Genomic DNA, 15,128 nt, shown 5'->3' with positions numbered 1-15,128 from the left:
TCATTCAGCAACAAGAAGAAGACCATTCATCCATCAGACAATATGAGGACATCAGGAGGAAGTTTGAGTCAAAAAGGAAAATTTTAACTTCAACATGTTGAGTTTGAGATGCTGTTGGGAATGTCACAATGAGAAATTGAAAAGAAGAAAGATCAGGTTTCCAGTGATCCATTGCAGTGAAGAATTTAATGGTGGCAGAAGTAACCTGGAGGAGCAGGCTGAGGATGCTCTCCTGACATCCTTCTCTTCACTCTCCTCCTGCCTCCTTGCTCCTTGGAATTCCAGGGATTTGTTGAGCACATTCTGATGTCACTTGCTCTTCCCATTGCCGATCTTCCTTCCTCTAAAAATCTGCATCACTCACCCTCTTTCTCATTTCATTCAGATCGCTGCTCACACGCTCCCTACTCCAAGAGGCTTTGATAACCATTACGTGTCTATTTCACAACACTCTTGTTTCTTTCCTGTCATTCTTATCCCTGAACATTTCTTGGCTTTAGCTTTTAGCACCTATGTTTGTATGTTGTGTGTCACTTGCACTGCTAGAGTATAAGCTCTATGAGAAGAAGGAATCTGTGAGTTACTTACTGCTCACTTAATGTTTCTGGTCCATAACACACATAGTGTTTCTGTGGAGTGACATTGGAGGCATGGGCATGCCCTATATCGTTTCTGCTCTGCAGTAGGTATCTCACGTAGCTATAAATAGCTATTTATCCTTTTTTTCTGCTAGTTGAACATTGGTTTCCCTGTGGGACACTACATTCTCTGGTGTGAACACATGGTTTGGCTATGAATTTGATCTCAGTAGTGTATAGCATGTGAATGATATATTACTAGAGTATCATGTTCAAGGTGGTTAGTGTAAAGATACACAGTTGACCTACTGCATCTGTAGATATCAGGCTTCTGGGAAGCTGGATCTGAATGCTACATTACCAAGTAAGGCGAGTAACTTGGGCAAGTTGCCTCACGTCTCCACGTCTTGGCTTAATGCCAGATCTTTGTAAAGACTGAAGGAGCTAACACAGAGATAGTTCTTAGACCAATGTTTGTCACCAAGTTAAAAAATATATCACTTATTATCATCTGGTGAGGAAAGCGATATGTTGTTTTCAGTGGGATTTGAAACAACAAAATTATATCCTTGGAGCTGCTCAGGACCATCTTGATACCATGTAACACTTGAGAATAAAGCCACTTGGATAAGGGGACTGAAAGACAGGGAAACAGGCTCCCAGTGATGCCTCTTTATTTGCTTAAGTAAGTTTGAGTGAGATTATCAGCCAGTTGTAATGAAAGATTCATATCAGTGCAACTTCTCGCAACATATTCCTTCAGTTTGATGTGTCTGCTTTGTTTCCTTGCTTCAGGTGACCTCGTGACTTGTCTAATTTTCTTCTGTCAATGTCTCACAGTTCCTGAGAGCAACAACCAATCACCCTGGTTCTCTTCTGCTTTTCTTTCGGTAATTGTTCAGGTTGGTCCCTGGGCCCTGGCTTACGCCCTCCTCGGCTGTTCTGGGTAGGAGACACTCCGGGGCTTCCAATTGCCCTCACTCTCAAGCCCAGAGCAAGGTCATCTGTGCCTTCTGTCTTGCCCTGATCCTTGTCCTTTTCTTCTTTGTTACGTTACCCACAGAAAACCTACTTCTCCCTCTGCATTATTTTCCTGTCTTCTCACTCCACTGTCAAATGCGGCTTTAGCATTAGTAAGATGGAAGATGGATTGAGAAGAAACAAATCCTCAGCTCTGCCTTCTCCAAATCCAGCTTCACCATCCCTTCACTCACTTCCTATGATCTTCCTCTACACCCCTCCCCATCTCAGACCATAAAGCCCTGGAGGATGGGACACATACACACACACACACACACACACACACACACACACACACACACACACACACACACACAGAGGGGGCAGAGACAGAGACCAGGTACTATCCAAGGACTGTTTATATTAGTTTTAATTGTTGAAGCTCTCTTTCATAACCATGTCCACTTACTTCCTAGCAGCTTTCTCATATCAGCCATTCCTCTTTTTCTGGGATGAGGAGCAAGGAAGAGGCGTTTAATGAACACATAAAATATTTTGAGCTATTCAACAGTGATTCTATTGAATCACTTCAGTAAAGAAAGAGGTGAAGCTCTTATCCAGATAAGATGAGGTCAAGGAATGGATACAGGCCACTTGGGGGTAAAGAATGATACAAGGATTTAGGCAGAGACCACAAAAGGATGAACTGTTACTGTTACTGCGGTGAAACCACCTTCTCCAGCTGGCCTTGCTGGGTATACACCAGCCTCTCCTGGGGTGATTTCCCACTCATCCTCCCTGTCTAGCCAGGTTGAATCTTTCTGGACCCTCCAGTATATCAAGTTCCATCTTACCTCTCACCTTCTCTGATGCTTTCTCTGTGCCCAGGAAACGCAGACTTCTGATGTTCCTCCTTTGATGCTTCCTTTACCTTAACTCCTCTTACCATTTGTGCCTATAGATCCCTATACTTTCTTTGCACACCACACTTCACACCTGATCAATAATAGTGATGTATTTGTCTTCCTCTACTGTTTGACCATGGCTCCAGAAGGATGGAGAAGTAAGTAGTTATTCTACATCAATCCCCGGTGTAACTCCAGGACTTAGTATGTTTTCTGACTGTCTTAGATACTCAATAAATGTTGGTTGAATAAATAAACTTATTTTGGGTGAATCTAAAGGTAGTCTTGGAACACAAAATAATAATTGAAAGCTCTTCTTTTTCAATGAAATGGCAGCTATTTAATCTATGACCTATTTTTTATCATGCCATAAAGCTAGGGGAAATCATAAAGTCTATTATAGTTTTGTGCATACACATCTGAGCAAGATTAATTAAAACAGAATTACCCAAAGATAAACTGCATACAGATTCTTGTTTTGTGAAATGAAAAGAATAGGAATCCAGCTGAAACAAATATTTTTCTTTAACAATTTTTTCCCTCAAAATGAAAACGACTTTATTCAGAAAAAGACTTCAACTTTGGCTTCACATTGGGAGCAGGTGTGTAGGCTCTTCTACTGGGCTCACATAGACCTGATGACCTGAGGGAGTTGCTTCCACATCCTGTCACCTCTCCTTGATATACCTGGTTTCAGCAATCCACTTTCTCTCCACATAGCCTTTGTCTAAGAAAAAAAAAATCACTACCTATTGAAATATGCAGGGCTGTTCACACTGAGCAATGATGAAAGTGCCTCAGAGCTTTAGTTACACCCTTTTGGTGTGACAGCCAAAGGATGGGAGGGTGCCCATCCCGTCTGGTTTTACGCAGTTGAAACACTGGTGCACAGTCATCTTCCAGGAAAGCGGGGAGTCCAACGCTGTGATATCAGAGAGTCTATAAAGAGGCATGTACTGAGGGAGCGCTGCTTCAGTGCAAGGTCATTGTTCATTAATACTCATGCAGATAGCTTATTAACCACTCCGAAAATTCACTTCAAGTTTTCAAGCTACATAATGCTCAGAAGCACTACCTGAATATAGATTAGGAGACACAGGCTGGCTGCACAGGGAGTTAACACACTGTTGTAAACCTCAAGCTTCATTGGTTCTGAAAGCGGAGATTATCCCATCTATGACTTAGCCCTCCCTACCCACCCCTGCTACACCCCCTATATTTCTCTTTCTAGTCTGTTCGTGAAAGCTTTCTAAGAAGGAACCAGCACTCTAAAATGCAGCACTACATAGCAGAAGGCCAGGCTGGATGAAGGAAAAGAATATTGCTTTCTGTAGTAGGAAATTTTGCCTTAGGCACCCAGAAAATAGTGGGATTGTGAGTAGCCAGCCTTTCACGTTTTTTTGTCATCTTTTAAGCCCCTGGAGGACCTCCTGTATCACTCTTCCACACTGCAGATAACACCACATTGATGATTGTATTGAAAGCCAATGTTTTATCTAGGAATCTTCCCATTCAGGGCTGCAAATATTTCCATTTGCCACTAACCTGAGCTTCAGATCTTTCAAATCTTGTCATGTAAATATGTTTTACAGTGTGTCAGAGTGACTGTATTTGTAATTCAAACACCAGTTTCTCCTATCATAGAGCATAGCTTGTCTTTCTGCCCCTCAGACGATGTCACCTGAGTGCAATGAGCCACTTGAGCATCCACATGGGGGTGTGTGGGGTATGCTGCTGTCTTCTGGGCTGTCTTATCCCACCTGATCACTAAACAAGCCAAGTGGTTGTGAGCTCACATTTGGTGGCTGCTCTTGCCTTGTGTTTGGGTGTTCCTTGGGCAGCCACTGTTTGAGTCAAGGATGTGATTACATCTGACTGGTTCTACGCGGTGGCGTCTGTCTCTACCAGGCCTTGTTTAATCCACAACTTCCCTCAGTGCTCACGTATTTCCTACCGAAGAACACATGCTTTTGCTGGCCTGAATTATGGAAATGCAGGGATAGCATCTCTCCGTCCACCTAGACAGTCTCCCCAGTGACTACCACTTCCACTGTCCTCCCAGTAGGTGGCTCAACCTGGGTTCTTGACCAACTCCAGGTTTCTATAAGGAGAGCACAAGCTTCCAGAGAAGGGAGGACAAACACTCACTGGTATTTCTATCTACCATTCCTGATTCTTCTCTACGCTTTTCTTTGTTTCTTTGTTTGTTTGTTTGTTTGTTTCTTTCTTTCTTTGTTTGTTTCTTTCTTTCTTTGTTTCTTTGTTTGTTTGTTTCTTTCTTTCTTTTTCTCATTTTTCCTCACCTTTCTCCCAACTCTATTTCCCCCCTGTCTGTTGTATTCCCTTTCAGCTTGACAAAGCTTCTGCATCCCACCTTCTTTGTTCCTTCTGAAGGTCCTTCCTTGGCTGCAGAAATGGTGAAAGGGCTGCAGCAAAGAAATCTGACTGACTGTGAGGTGGATAAGCATAGGGAATTGCTTAGCAACTAGAACTCCATTTGGTTTGGGCTATGCATACACCCTTCTTCTAACAATGTACTTGGCAACCTAGGAATTACATGTTTGTTTGTTTTTTTTTTTTGAAAGAAAATGGTGCTCAAAGGAAGTGGCACTATTAGGAGATAAGGCCTTGTGGAGTAGGTGTGGTCTTGTTGGAGGAAGTTTATCACTATGGAGGCAGGCTTTGAGATTTCATATATGTTCACGATACCATCCAGTGTCTGAGTTCATTTCCTGTTGCCCGTGAGTCGGCTTCCTCTCCAGCACCATGTCTGCCTGCACACTGCCATGTCCCACCCATTATGATAATGGACTGAATCTCTGAACTGTAAGCCATAATGAAATGTTTTCCTTTATAAGAATTGCTGAGGTAATGTTGTCTCTTCACAGCAATAGAAACGTTAACTAAGACAGACTACATGCACACCCCACTCAGTGGAAGGAGTCTCTCCTTCCCTTAACAACCATCAAACTTAGACAGATCCTACTCAACTGTACTCCAGTTATATCTGGCTTTGAGGTTGGGGAAGGGGGCGATCTTCTCTGAATGAGTTTTGGGTGCAAGCACAACTAGGTAAAACTCTGTCCCCATGTAAACTTTTAGGTATCCCTATTTACTGTCATAAATAATTGAGTATGCTTATAATTAAAATGAGATGTGTTATGGGGAGAGATGTTTGCAATTAGCAAAGACTTACATAATCCACATCTATTAATCAAACTAGAGAGCCGTTCATGCTATGTCACTCAGAAACCAAACTCCTTCTCTTGAACCCTATAAAAGAAAGCCCCAAATAATCAGGGCACCTGTGTGTCTTCACTTCTGTGACTCATTGCGCTCTTGCCCTGCAAGCTGACCTGTTTTATTGCTTTGCTTTAGATATGGTTTTCTTGCTACTTTACCATCTTTGTGGGCTTTTATTTAATTCTTGAATAAGAGGTCAAGAACCTGAAAGCACGCGGCCTTGACCCCCACCATCTTTAACAATTGTATTAATTTACTTATGCTTGTATGACAACATTCAGTGGTAAACTAGTGATATGTTCCAGGACTGCAGACAATTCTAAACTCTGCATGCCCTAAGGTTTTTTTTTTTCTTTCTATGTATCCTGAATCATTGCCACATAGAAACAGAGTCACTCTGTCTTTTCAAGCTTCACTTCCTGATGCCTCTTTTGCATGACTACCCTTGTGCTTTGGAAATAGTCATTAAGTAAAATAAGGGTTAACAGAGTGAGCACAACACTTTTCAAATGGGTGGGTAGTATATAAAGTATACATACATTGAGCAAAGGGATGAGCCATGTTCTTCGTGGAATGAAGTGGAATGTGCAAGACTATACCACACTGTTCAAAACAGTCTGCAATATAAAACTTATAAGTTATTTATTTCTGAAAATTTCCATTTAACAGTTTGTGTTCATGGTTGATGCTAGCAATGGAGACCACAGAAAGAGAAACTGCAAATAAAGGATAACTATTGTACTTGTAGACTGAGTAGCTTGAATAACAGAAACTTGTCTCACAGTCCTAGCTTTTGGAAATCTGAGGTTCAAGTGTTCATAGGGTTGGTTACTTCTGAGGGTGATGAGGGAGACTTTTTGTTTTAAGCCACCAGCATGTTCTTGTACATGACTTCTTTATATTGTTTTCTCTGTCTGCACAACTGTCTTTTTGTTATCAAAAGCAGGTCAAAATGAGTTAGTTTTCACTTAACTACCTAATTTTTAACATGATTTCCTCTAAAATGGTGACATTCTGAAAGAATTATGAACTTTACTTTAACATATAGATTTTTTTTTCAGGAGAGACACACAATTCAATAAATCCAACAATATCACCAAAGTAAAAAAAAAATACATCATCAAGCATGTGAAAATATTCATTTATCTTACCCAGCATGTTACATGTATAGTCAGATGGAGTGGGAAGGCTGTCAATACTCTACAGATGATTATCTTGGGTGGTTTCAATGAGATTGGAAGTGTTCATCACTTTCTTATGCGGTCATGAAGGCTGCAGCAAAGGCAATAGATACCCTGGCGACGTTTTACAAGAGGGAATGACTAGAAGTGGCAGGTCCTAGGCTATGTGAGGTTCCCGATCCACTAAATGATGAGAGAGGGAACAAGAAATGAAGTTGATGTAACAGTTTTCTGGAGCGGGGGGAGGGTGTCTTTAGGCATCATGAAATCCTGCCGGATTTTGCTATGAGAATTGAAAGGAGACTGAGCCAAAGACTAGGCGGGTGTGAGCAGGAATCATTTCAGAGATTTAGGCAAGTAATTTGGTTTGTGGGAGTCCGACGGTGATGATAATGAGAATGGTTGCTCCATTTACTGAGCACTCATGTGCCAGACAATTCAAGTCTTCATTCATTTGCAGTTCTGCAGACGCGGTGCTTTATACTGGCTGAGGACACGCATGGAGGGCCCTGCTGCAGGCCCTGCCCAACCTTGAATCCTAGTTATGGCATTTATTGACTGGATTATTTGGGACCGTTTATGTAGTATCTATTACACTTTCATATGCAAAATGGAGTGTATAATAGCGGTATACATCTTCTGGGGGCTATTGTGGTTACTAAATGATCTCACACGTGTAAAGAACTAAGTGAAGAAGATATACACAATGAGCCCGCCGTGTTGCTAGAGTTTTTCTGCCTGGCCCACAGTCAGGGCAAATCTCTCTCACCCGCCAGTCCCAAGCCGCTCAAACCCGATCAAGTAAACACAGAGACTTATATTGGTTTCAAACTGTATGGCCGTGGCAGGCTTCTTGCTAACTGTTCTTACAGCTTAAATTAATCCATTTCTATTAATCTATACCTTGCCATGTGGCTTGTGGCTTACCGGTACTTTACATCTTCCTTGTCCTGATGGCGGCTGGCAGTGTCTCCCTCTCCAGCTTCCTGTTCTCTCAATTTTCCTCTGTTAGTCCCGCCTATACTTCCTGCCTGGCCACTGCCAATCAGTGATTTATTCATTGACCAATCAGCAACACATTTGACATACAGACCATCCCACAGCACCGCCGCATGGACCGTCTATAGTATTTGCGGTGTGAGGGGGAATCAAAGGCAGCCCAGAGACAGCCTCTGTTCTGAAACAACTCATGAAAGGAAATAACTGATCACACAATGTGCAGAGCACAATGCATGGGATGCTATGGGATTTTGTGAAGTGCTGTGGGCCTCAGCACTGTAGGAGACAGGGCTGAACCTTGATTTCAAATAATCAGCAAGAATCATCTATGTAAGTGTTTCCCAAACTGTAGCATGTATCAGAATCAGTTAGCAACATTTTAAATACATGGTCCTGGGCTCCTGAAATTCTGATTTGTGTGTGGGAAAATGACATTTCTAATAAGCTACTATAGCAGACTGCTTTAAATCTACACAAAATAACATTGAATTAGGTAAATAAAAGCAAGATAGGGGCGTTCTGAAGTGGGAGTATCGCTAATATGTATGTTGAGTGTGACGATGTAGCACAGATCTTAGAAGGTCTTATTAATAAAAACAAACCTGGAGCCAGGTACTGGGGCCAATGCTGGAAGACCAGAGAAGCAGAACAAGCCACACCTTCCTCACCTCTCCAATTCCTCAGCTGATCTTGTTTCCTCAGACTGGAAGCTTCTGAGTCCTCATCCAAATGGATCTCAGCTGAACTGCTGCTCAAAAGCCTAAAAGCTTAACCAGCAGAAGTTCCTGGTTTTCACACCTTATATACCTTTCTGCTTTCTGCCATCACTTCCTGGGATTAAAGGTGTGAGTCACCATGCCTGGGTGTTTCCAGTGTGGCTTTGAACTTACAGAGATCCACATGGATCTCTGCCTTCCAAATGGTAGGATTAAAGGCCTGTGTGCTACCATTGCCTAACCTCTATGTTTGATATTGTGACTGTTCTGTTCTCTGACTCCCAGATAAGTTTATTAGGGTGTACTATATTGGGGAACACAATATCACCACATTTCAAACATATGACATAAAAATTTTTACAAGCAAAGAGTATAGTAAGGAAGCTTGGGGGACATTTTTGTGCTTAAGGAGCTTGGAATTGGAGTCGGAGTCAGGAGAGGGCCATTGGAGAGTGAGCAACAAGATCAGATTTTTCAACCTAGAAATTGCCTGGGATAGTATTTATTACCAAGTCGAAACAGTTTTGAATCACCCAGAAAGAGGGAATATTAACTGAAGAAATTGCCTCAATCAGATTGGCCTGTGTCCACATCTGTGAAAGGCTGCCTTGATTGAAAATTGATATGAGAGCACCTAGCCCATAGTGGGAGACACCATCCCTAAATAGGTGGGCCTGGGTTGTATGAGAAAGTTAGCTTAGCATGACCCAGAGAGCAAGCAGTAAGCAGCATTTCTCCATGGTCTCTGCTTCAGTTCCTGCCTCTAGGTTCCTGCCTTGAGTTCCTGTCCTGACTTTATTCAGTGATGGACTGTAGTCCAGAAGTGTAATCTGAAATAAGGCCTTTCCTCTCTGAGTTGCCTTTGGTCACAGCAATGAAAGAAAAATAGAACCAATATTCTGAACGCAGTGCCTTAGACCGCACAGCCATCCTGACCCAGAGCAAATATTCTATCAGTGATGGAGACAATGGATTTGAAGGGGGGAAAATCAGGAAGCAGAAAGAGTCATCAGCCATTCTAACTTATCCTCAGGAAATGATGACTAACTGTATTAGTCCAGTGGTGAGTATTTACAAGAAGACTTTAATTTGGCTCACAGTTTTGGAAGTGAAAAGTCCTGGCTATGCAGAACATAGTAAAGAGAACAAGGTGACATTGCTGCCTGAAGAATAGGTTGAGCACATGGGTCATCCTGGTTTCATAACAGTCTCATTCCTTTTTTTTTTTTTTGGTTTTTCGAGACAGGGTTTCTCTGTGTAGCTTTGCGCCTTTTCCTGGAACTCACTTGGTAGCCCAGGCTGCCCTCGAACTCACAGAGATCCGCCTGGCTCTGCCTCCCGAGTGCTGGGATTAAAGGCGTGTGCCACCACCGCCCGGCTCAGTCTCATTTCTTGAGTACTGACTCCTGGGAAGACCAATACTTAATCTTCATAGGTCCATGCCCCTGTGACTTTCCATTAGTTTCTACTTTTAAAAGTGTCACCATCTGACATTGCTACCATCTCAACAAAACTTCCAGGAAGGTGGAACTAGGCCTTTCTGATCACAAAAAAAATTCAGAAATAGCAGAATATGAGGGAGAGCAGTTTGATGACATTTATAATTCCAAAAATATGTGAATGCAGGGAAGAAGGGGGATTTGGCCATGATTTTTATGATTTTTGGCTTGAGCAGTAGGAATGGAGAATAGGAAAGAAATCCACATTTCAGATGTGCTGGGTTTCAAGTGCATAGGGTTATTCTTGACAAGGTATTTTATAGGGTCATTCATTATTCTTTATAAGTAGTGTGTTAGTTTTCAGCTGACAATGTAAGCAGACATTATGTCCCTCATTTGACAGACAACATCTGAAATTTACTCAGGCTAGATAGCATTCATTTTTTTTCTACGATGTGTCTTTAAATTTTATTTACTTTTTTCTAACATAATATTTTTATTGATTCTTTCTGGATTTCACATCATACACCCAGGTCATATTCACTTCCCTGCCCTTCCATATCTGACTCCCTACCCTTGTGGTCTTGCCCCCCAACAAAAACAAAAACTAAAACAAAAATAAGTCCAATTTGTATTATCCATATACTCACTGGAGCATTGCCAAACTCTCAGTGTCCTGCCGTTAAATAGAATAAATAGAAGAAAGTCCTTCCCCTCCTGAACCACTGCTGAAAGCCATCTACTGGGAGTGATTCTTCAGCATCCTATCACAGTTTCTAAGAGTTTTCTTCGATGGCTTCCTGTTTAGGCTGCTACCCATTTTTAGCGGGGCGTGGGGGGGGGGATTAGGATGGGAATAAGGGTTGTCACAGAAGTCTTCTATGTCCCTCTTTCTCAATTGTGCATCTGTAGTGGGTAGCCATTCCAGCTTTGATTTGGAAGTTCCAACCCCCATTGAGGCTTCGGTAGCTATCACGCCTACAAGGTGGGGCCAAGAGAGGGCCCTGAAGACCCGAGATCCAGATGCGCCGCCCTCCTTCCAAATGGTTTCTGACAAGAGCACAAGCCAAGAATAGGGCTCACGATTGCAGTAGGGTCGCAGACTCAGACAAGACCTTCAGAGACACCAGGGAACACAGACATCAACATGGCTTCAGGGACCAGCACAGACCATGGACAGTCACATGGGCTATGGACATCAACACAGACCCTAGCTGCCATAGGACCACAGGCCCCAACATGGCCCTTGGTGGCAGCATAAGTGCAAACATCAGCATGGGCCCAGGTGGCATCACAGGCCAGTAGTATGGCCCTAGCAACCAAATGGCCAAAGGATATCAACATGGCTTCAGGCTGCAGCGCAGACCACAGACATCCATATGGCCATTAGTGGTAGCACTGGCCACAGACATCAACACAGACCCTGGCTGCAATAAGATCACAGACCCACACTTGGCTCTCAGTGGCAGGATGGTTTACCTTTTATCTCAGTCACAGAGGTTCAGTTTCTTAGGGACAATATTTGTTGTTATACAACTCAAAAATCCAAGGATCCCAAAAGGTTGTTGCTAATTTCTTACAAATTGAAAGCTAAAGAGGTTCAGAGAACACTGTCCTTGCAGGACACATTCTCTCTTTTCATCCCAGATCTGGACTCTAGACATATCATACTCTTAGTTAGCAGCAGCCCACAGTGTTAATGTTTGAAAGAACACTAATGCCTTGGGTAGCTTCTTGTTAGTTCTATATTAGAACTTACTATTTGTTATAGTCTTAAACATATTTAAATGGCCTCAGAGCCTAGCTTATAATTCATAAGAATCTCAGAGAACTGTTTGCTTCAAGGGTTTACAAGTGTTTGACCTTAGACAGAGACAAGAGAATAACTACAAGTTGGCAGCCAGGCTGGTCTATATAGTGAGTTCAGGCCACCATGGTATATAGTAAGACCTCAAGAAAACAACAACAACAAAATGTCAGGTTTTCCAAATTTCTTTCTCAGTTGTAAGTTACCACTGTTCTTTGCATGTGGATACAGTAATCTCTATGTCATACGTTAAAGATACAAGACAAATTTAAGTTTTTTTAAGTTAGAATATATAAAGAGAGTTCTAGTGGCCTCTAACTCAAACAGTTTCAACAGATAATTTACATGTTGGATGGTAAAAACAACATTATTTCAACTTTTGATATTTTAAGTGGAGAGAAATCCATAGTCTTCTAACTCAAAGACAGGTTTAAGCTACGACAAAAAAATTTCAAGGGCCATTAGTTCCTAATAGAAATTAGTGTCGTAGCAATTTTTTATATGTGCATAAGTGCACCAAACTGGCAAAATACTGATATTTCAACAGCAACACAGCTGTCTCCAGTCAGCATGGAGGATTGTCTCTAATGGGCGACTTGATACAGGTTCCAAAAGAATGCTGAAAGTCATTGGATGTTCATTGATGAAACCCATGTTCATTACTCTCTGAGTGGGGATAGAAAACATGGATAACAAGTGTCTATAGATTTTGCTGGAGCATGATGATATATGTATCAAGATCTGGTTGTTTCTTTTTGACAAGAAACACAAAAGTAGCAGGGTTCAAAATAAACCGTTGAAGCATTTTCTGCTTGCAGAAGTGAGCCGGTGGAATGCCTTCTCTATAGACACAGATATACATGGGTGAATGTAAAAGGCAGAAGCACGAAGAGTTGAAACACCACCTCATTGATGACTTGAAGTGAGAAAACTACACATAGAGGTTGTTTGCTTCCAGTTTAATTAGAGTTCTGTGTGTACATGTGTAAGTGATGGGACACTCAGGACTAAACACAAATACTTGCGCATGCCAGGCAAATGCTCTACCACTGAGAAACATTCCTAGCTCCATGATGTAGGATTCAATTTTTATATTGATTTAATTATACATATTGATGGGATATAGTATAATAATCTGATATTTTGATATTGGTTAAAGAAAAACTGTATTTTGAACAACTACTTTAAATTCCACCAATCAATGTTTCTGTGACCTTGAGTACTTCTTTGTTTTAATGTGTTTGAAATTAAACTCGACTCTGAACCTTGTGTATGCTAGGCAAATGCTCTATCTCTGAGTTACATACCTACTGTCTTAGGGTTTCTACTGGTGTGAAGAGACATCATGACCACAGCAACTCTTATAAAGGGAAACATGTAATTGGGGCTGGCTTACAGTTCAGAGGTTCAGTACATTATCATCACGGTGGGACATGGTGGCGTACAGGCAGACATGGTACCGGAGAAGCTGAAAGTTCTACATTTTGATCCGTGGGCTGCAGGAGCAATTCAAAGCCTTCCCCCACAGTGACACACTTCCTCCAACAAGGCCACACCAACCCCAACAAAGTCACACCTCCTAATAGTGCCACCTCCTATGGGGGCCATTTTGTTTCAAACCACCACACCCCCTTAAACACATGTAATTTTTTTTCTAGATTTGACTCATTTCAGTGTATAAGAGTCAAATAATATCTATCTCCAAGTGTTGCTATGCACATTATATGTATGTAAAGTACTTAGCTTAATATTTGGTCATGACAATGGCATGTTTACATCTTGGCAAGAACAATGGAGTAAAATGAAACTAAGATTTCTTTGTTCCTTTTCTGTAACTTCTATTGGAAAACACTGATAGCCTCTGAGCTCTTGTGTAGTTAGGTATTCTGTCTCATGAATGTTGTACAAGCAAAATGAGTGTATTGCGGACTGAGAGAATCAGAGAGTGGACAAGTGGTAGAGCTGGAAGAATTTCTGTCTCTATGTGGGTGCTTCTCCCCTGTGCACAGTGGAGATGACTTGTTTGCTCATGCTGTCTTCTAAACTACCAGTGTTCTTCTCATTTCCTCATATTAGTTCATTTCATTCCCACATCCTTTTAACTCTATCTTCAATCAGCCAACATGACAATGAACCCAGCCCAGCTGTGCCCTTGGCCCCTTGGTACCGCTCTCCTTGAACTGGTTCCATGAATCTTTGAAAAGGAGGAGGTTGGGCAGAAGTAATAGGCCACAGATTGTAGCTGTAAGTTTCTTTAGTTCCACCTGGCCCCATGATCCCTTGTTCCTCCGCTCGGCCCTGTGGTACCACAGCTGCTTATAAAATAATCACACAGAGGCTTAATATTAATTGTGAATTCTATGGACTATTGGCTCAGGCTTCCTGCTAGCTAGCTCTTAAAAATTAACTAAGCCCGGTTCTGTTAATCTGTACATTGCCACGTGGCTTTGTGACTTACTGGTACTTTCGCATCTTGCTTCTGGTGGTGGCTTCTGGTGTCTGCCCCACTCTCCTTTCTTCTCTCTCTCCAGTTGGAATGTACTGCCTAACCTTATTCTGCCTCACCATTGGCCAAACAGCTTTACCTATCAACCAATTAGAGCAACACAGAAAGACAGCCCACAGCAACAGATCTATGCTGCACCAAGTGTACTCTCATACCACTTTCTCTGTACTTTTTCTGAGCAGTTCTTGCTCATCCTATTATTGTAATTTATCTCTTGTGTTCCTTGTACTTATGCATAGTTCTCTTTTCTAGGCATCCAGCAGTTTTGTTTGGTTGGACCCCATTCCATCTATTTTGCCATTTTACCTTGAAGGGTAGGTCTGCTAAACTCTGCCCTAAAAATTGGCGACAAATATCTAATATCTTCAGACTGCATACCACTAAATACTCTGTTACCCACCTGCCTCCCCAGTGAAGATTCTGGATACCAGTGAGTTCCACCAGTGAGTTCTTCCCTCATGTAGGGATGGAATCTTTCTATGAAGGATCCTAGAGCATAAGCAATATTTGGGATTCCTTTAAGAAGCTTAAGAAGGGGGAAGGGCTTGCTTGCTTCTACTGGATGTGTCTCCCTATGGGAGGCCTTAGCCTATTGTGAGGGGGAGTGGGGAGTGGTTTGGGGGAGGGAGGCTGGGGAGGCGGGAGGAGGGAAGAGGAGGACATTGATTGTTATGTACAATGAATGAAAAAATTTTCTTAATAAAGAAATGAAAAACATCTGAAATAAAAGATACTTGCATTCAACAGCCAAAAAAAAAAAAAAAAAAAAAAGTTTAAGACAAAGGATAGGAAAT

This window comes from Peromyscus californicus, unplaced genomic scaffold (assembly GCF_007827085.1).
Source record: "Peromyscus californicus insignis strain IS unplaced genomic scaffold, ASM782708v3 Scaffold_12__1_contigs__length_115047231, whole genome shotgun sequence".
In the NCBI taxonomy this organism is placed as follows: domain Eukaryota; kingdom Metazoa; phylum Chordata; class Mammalia; order Rodentia; family Cricetidae; genus Peromyscus; species Peromyscus californicus.
This window is presented reverse-complemented; position numbering follows the sequence as displayed.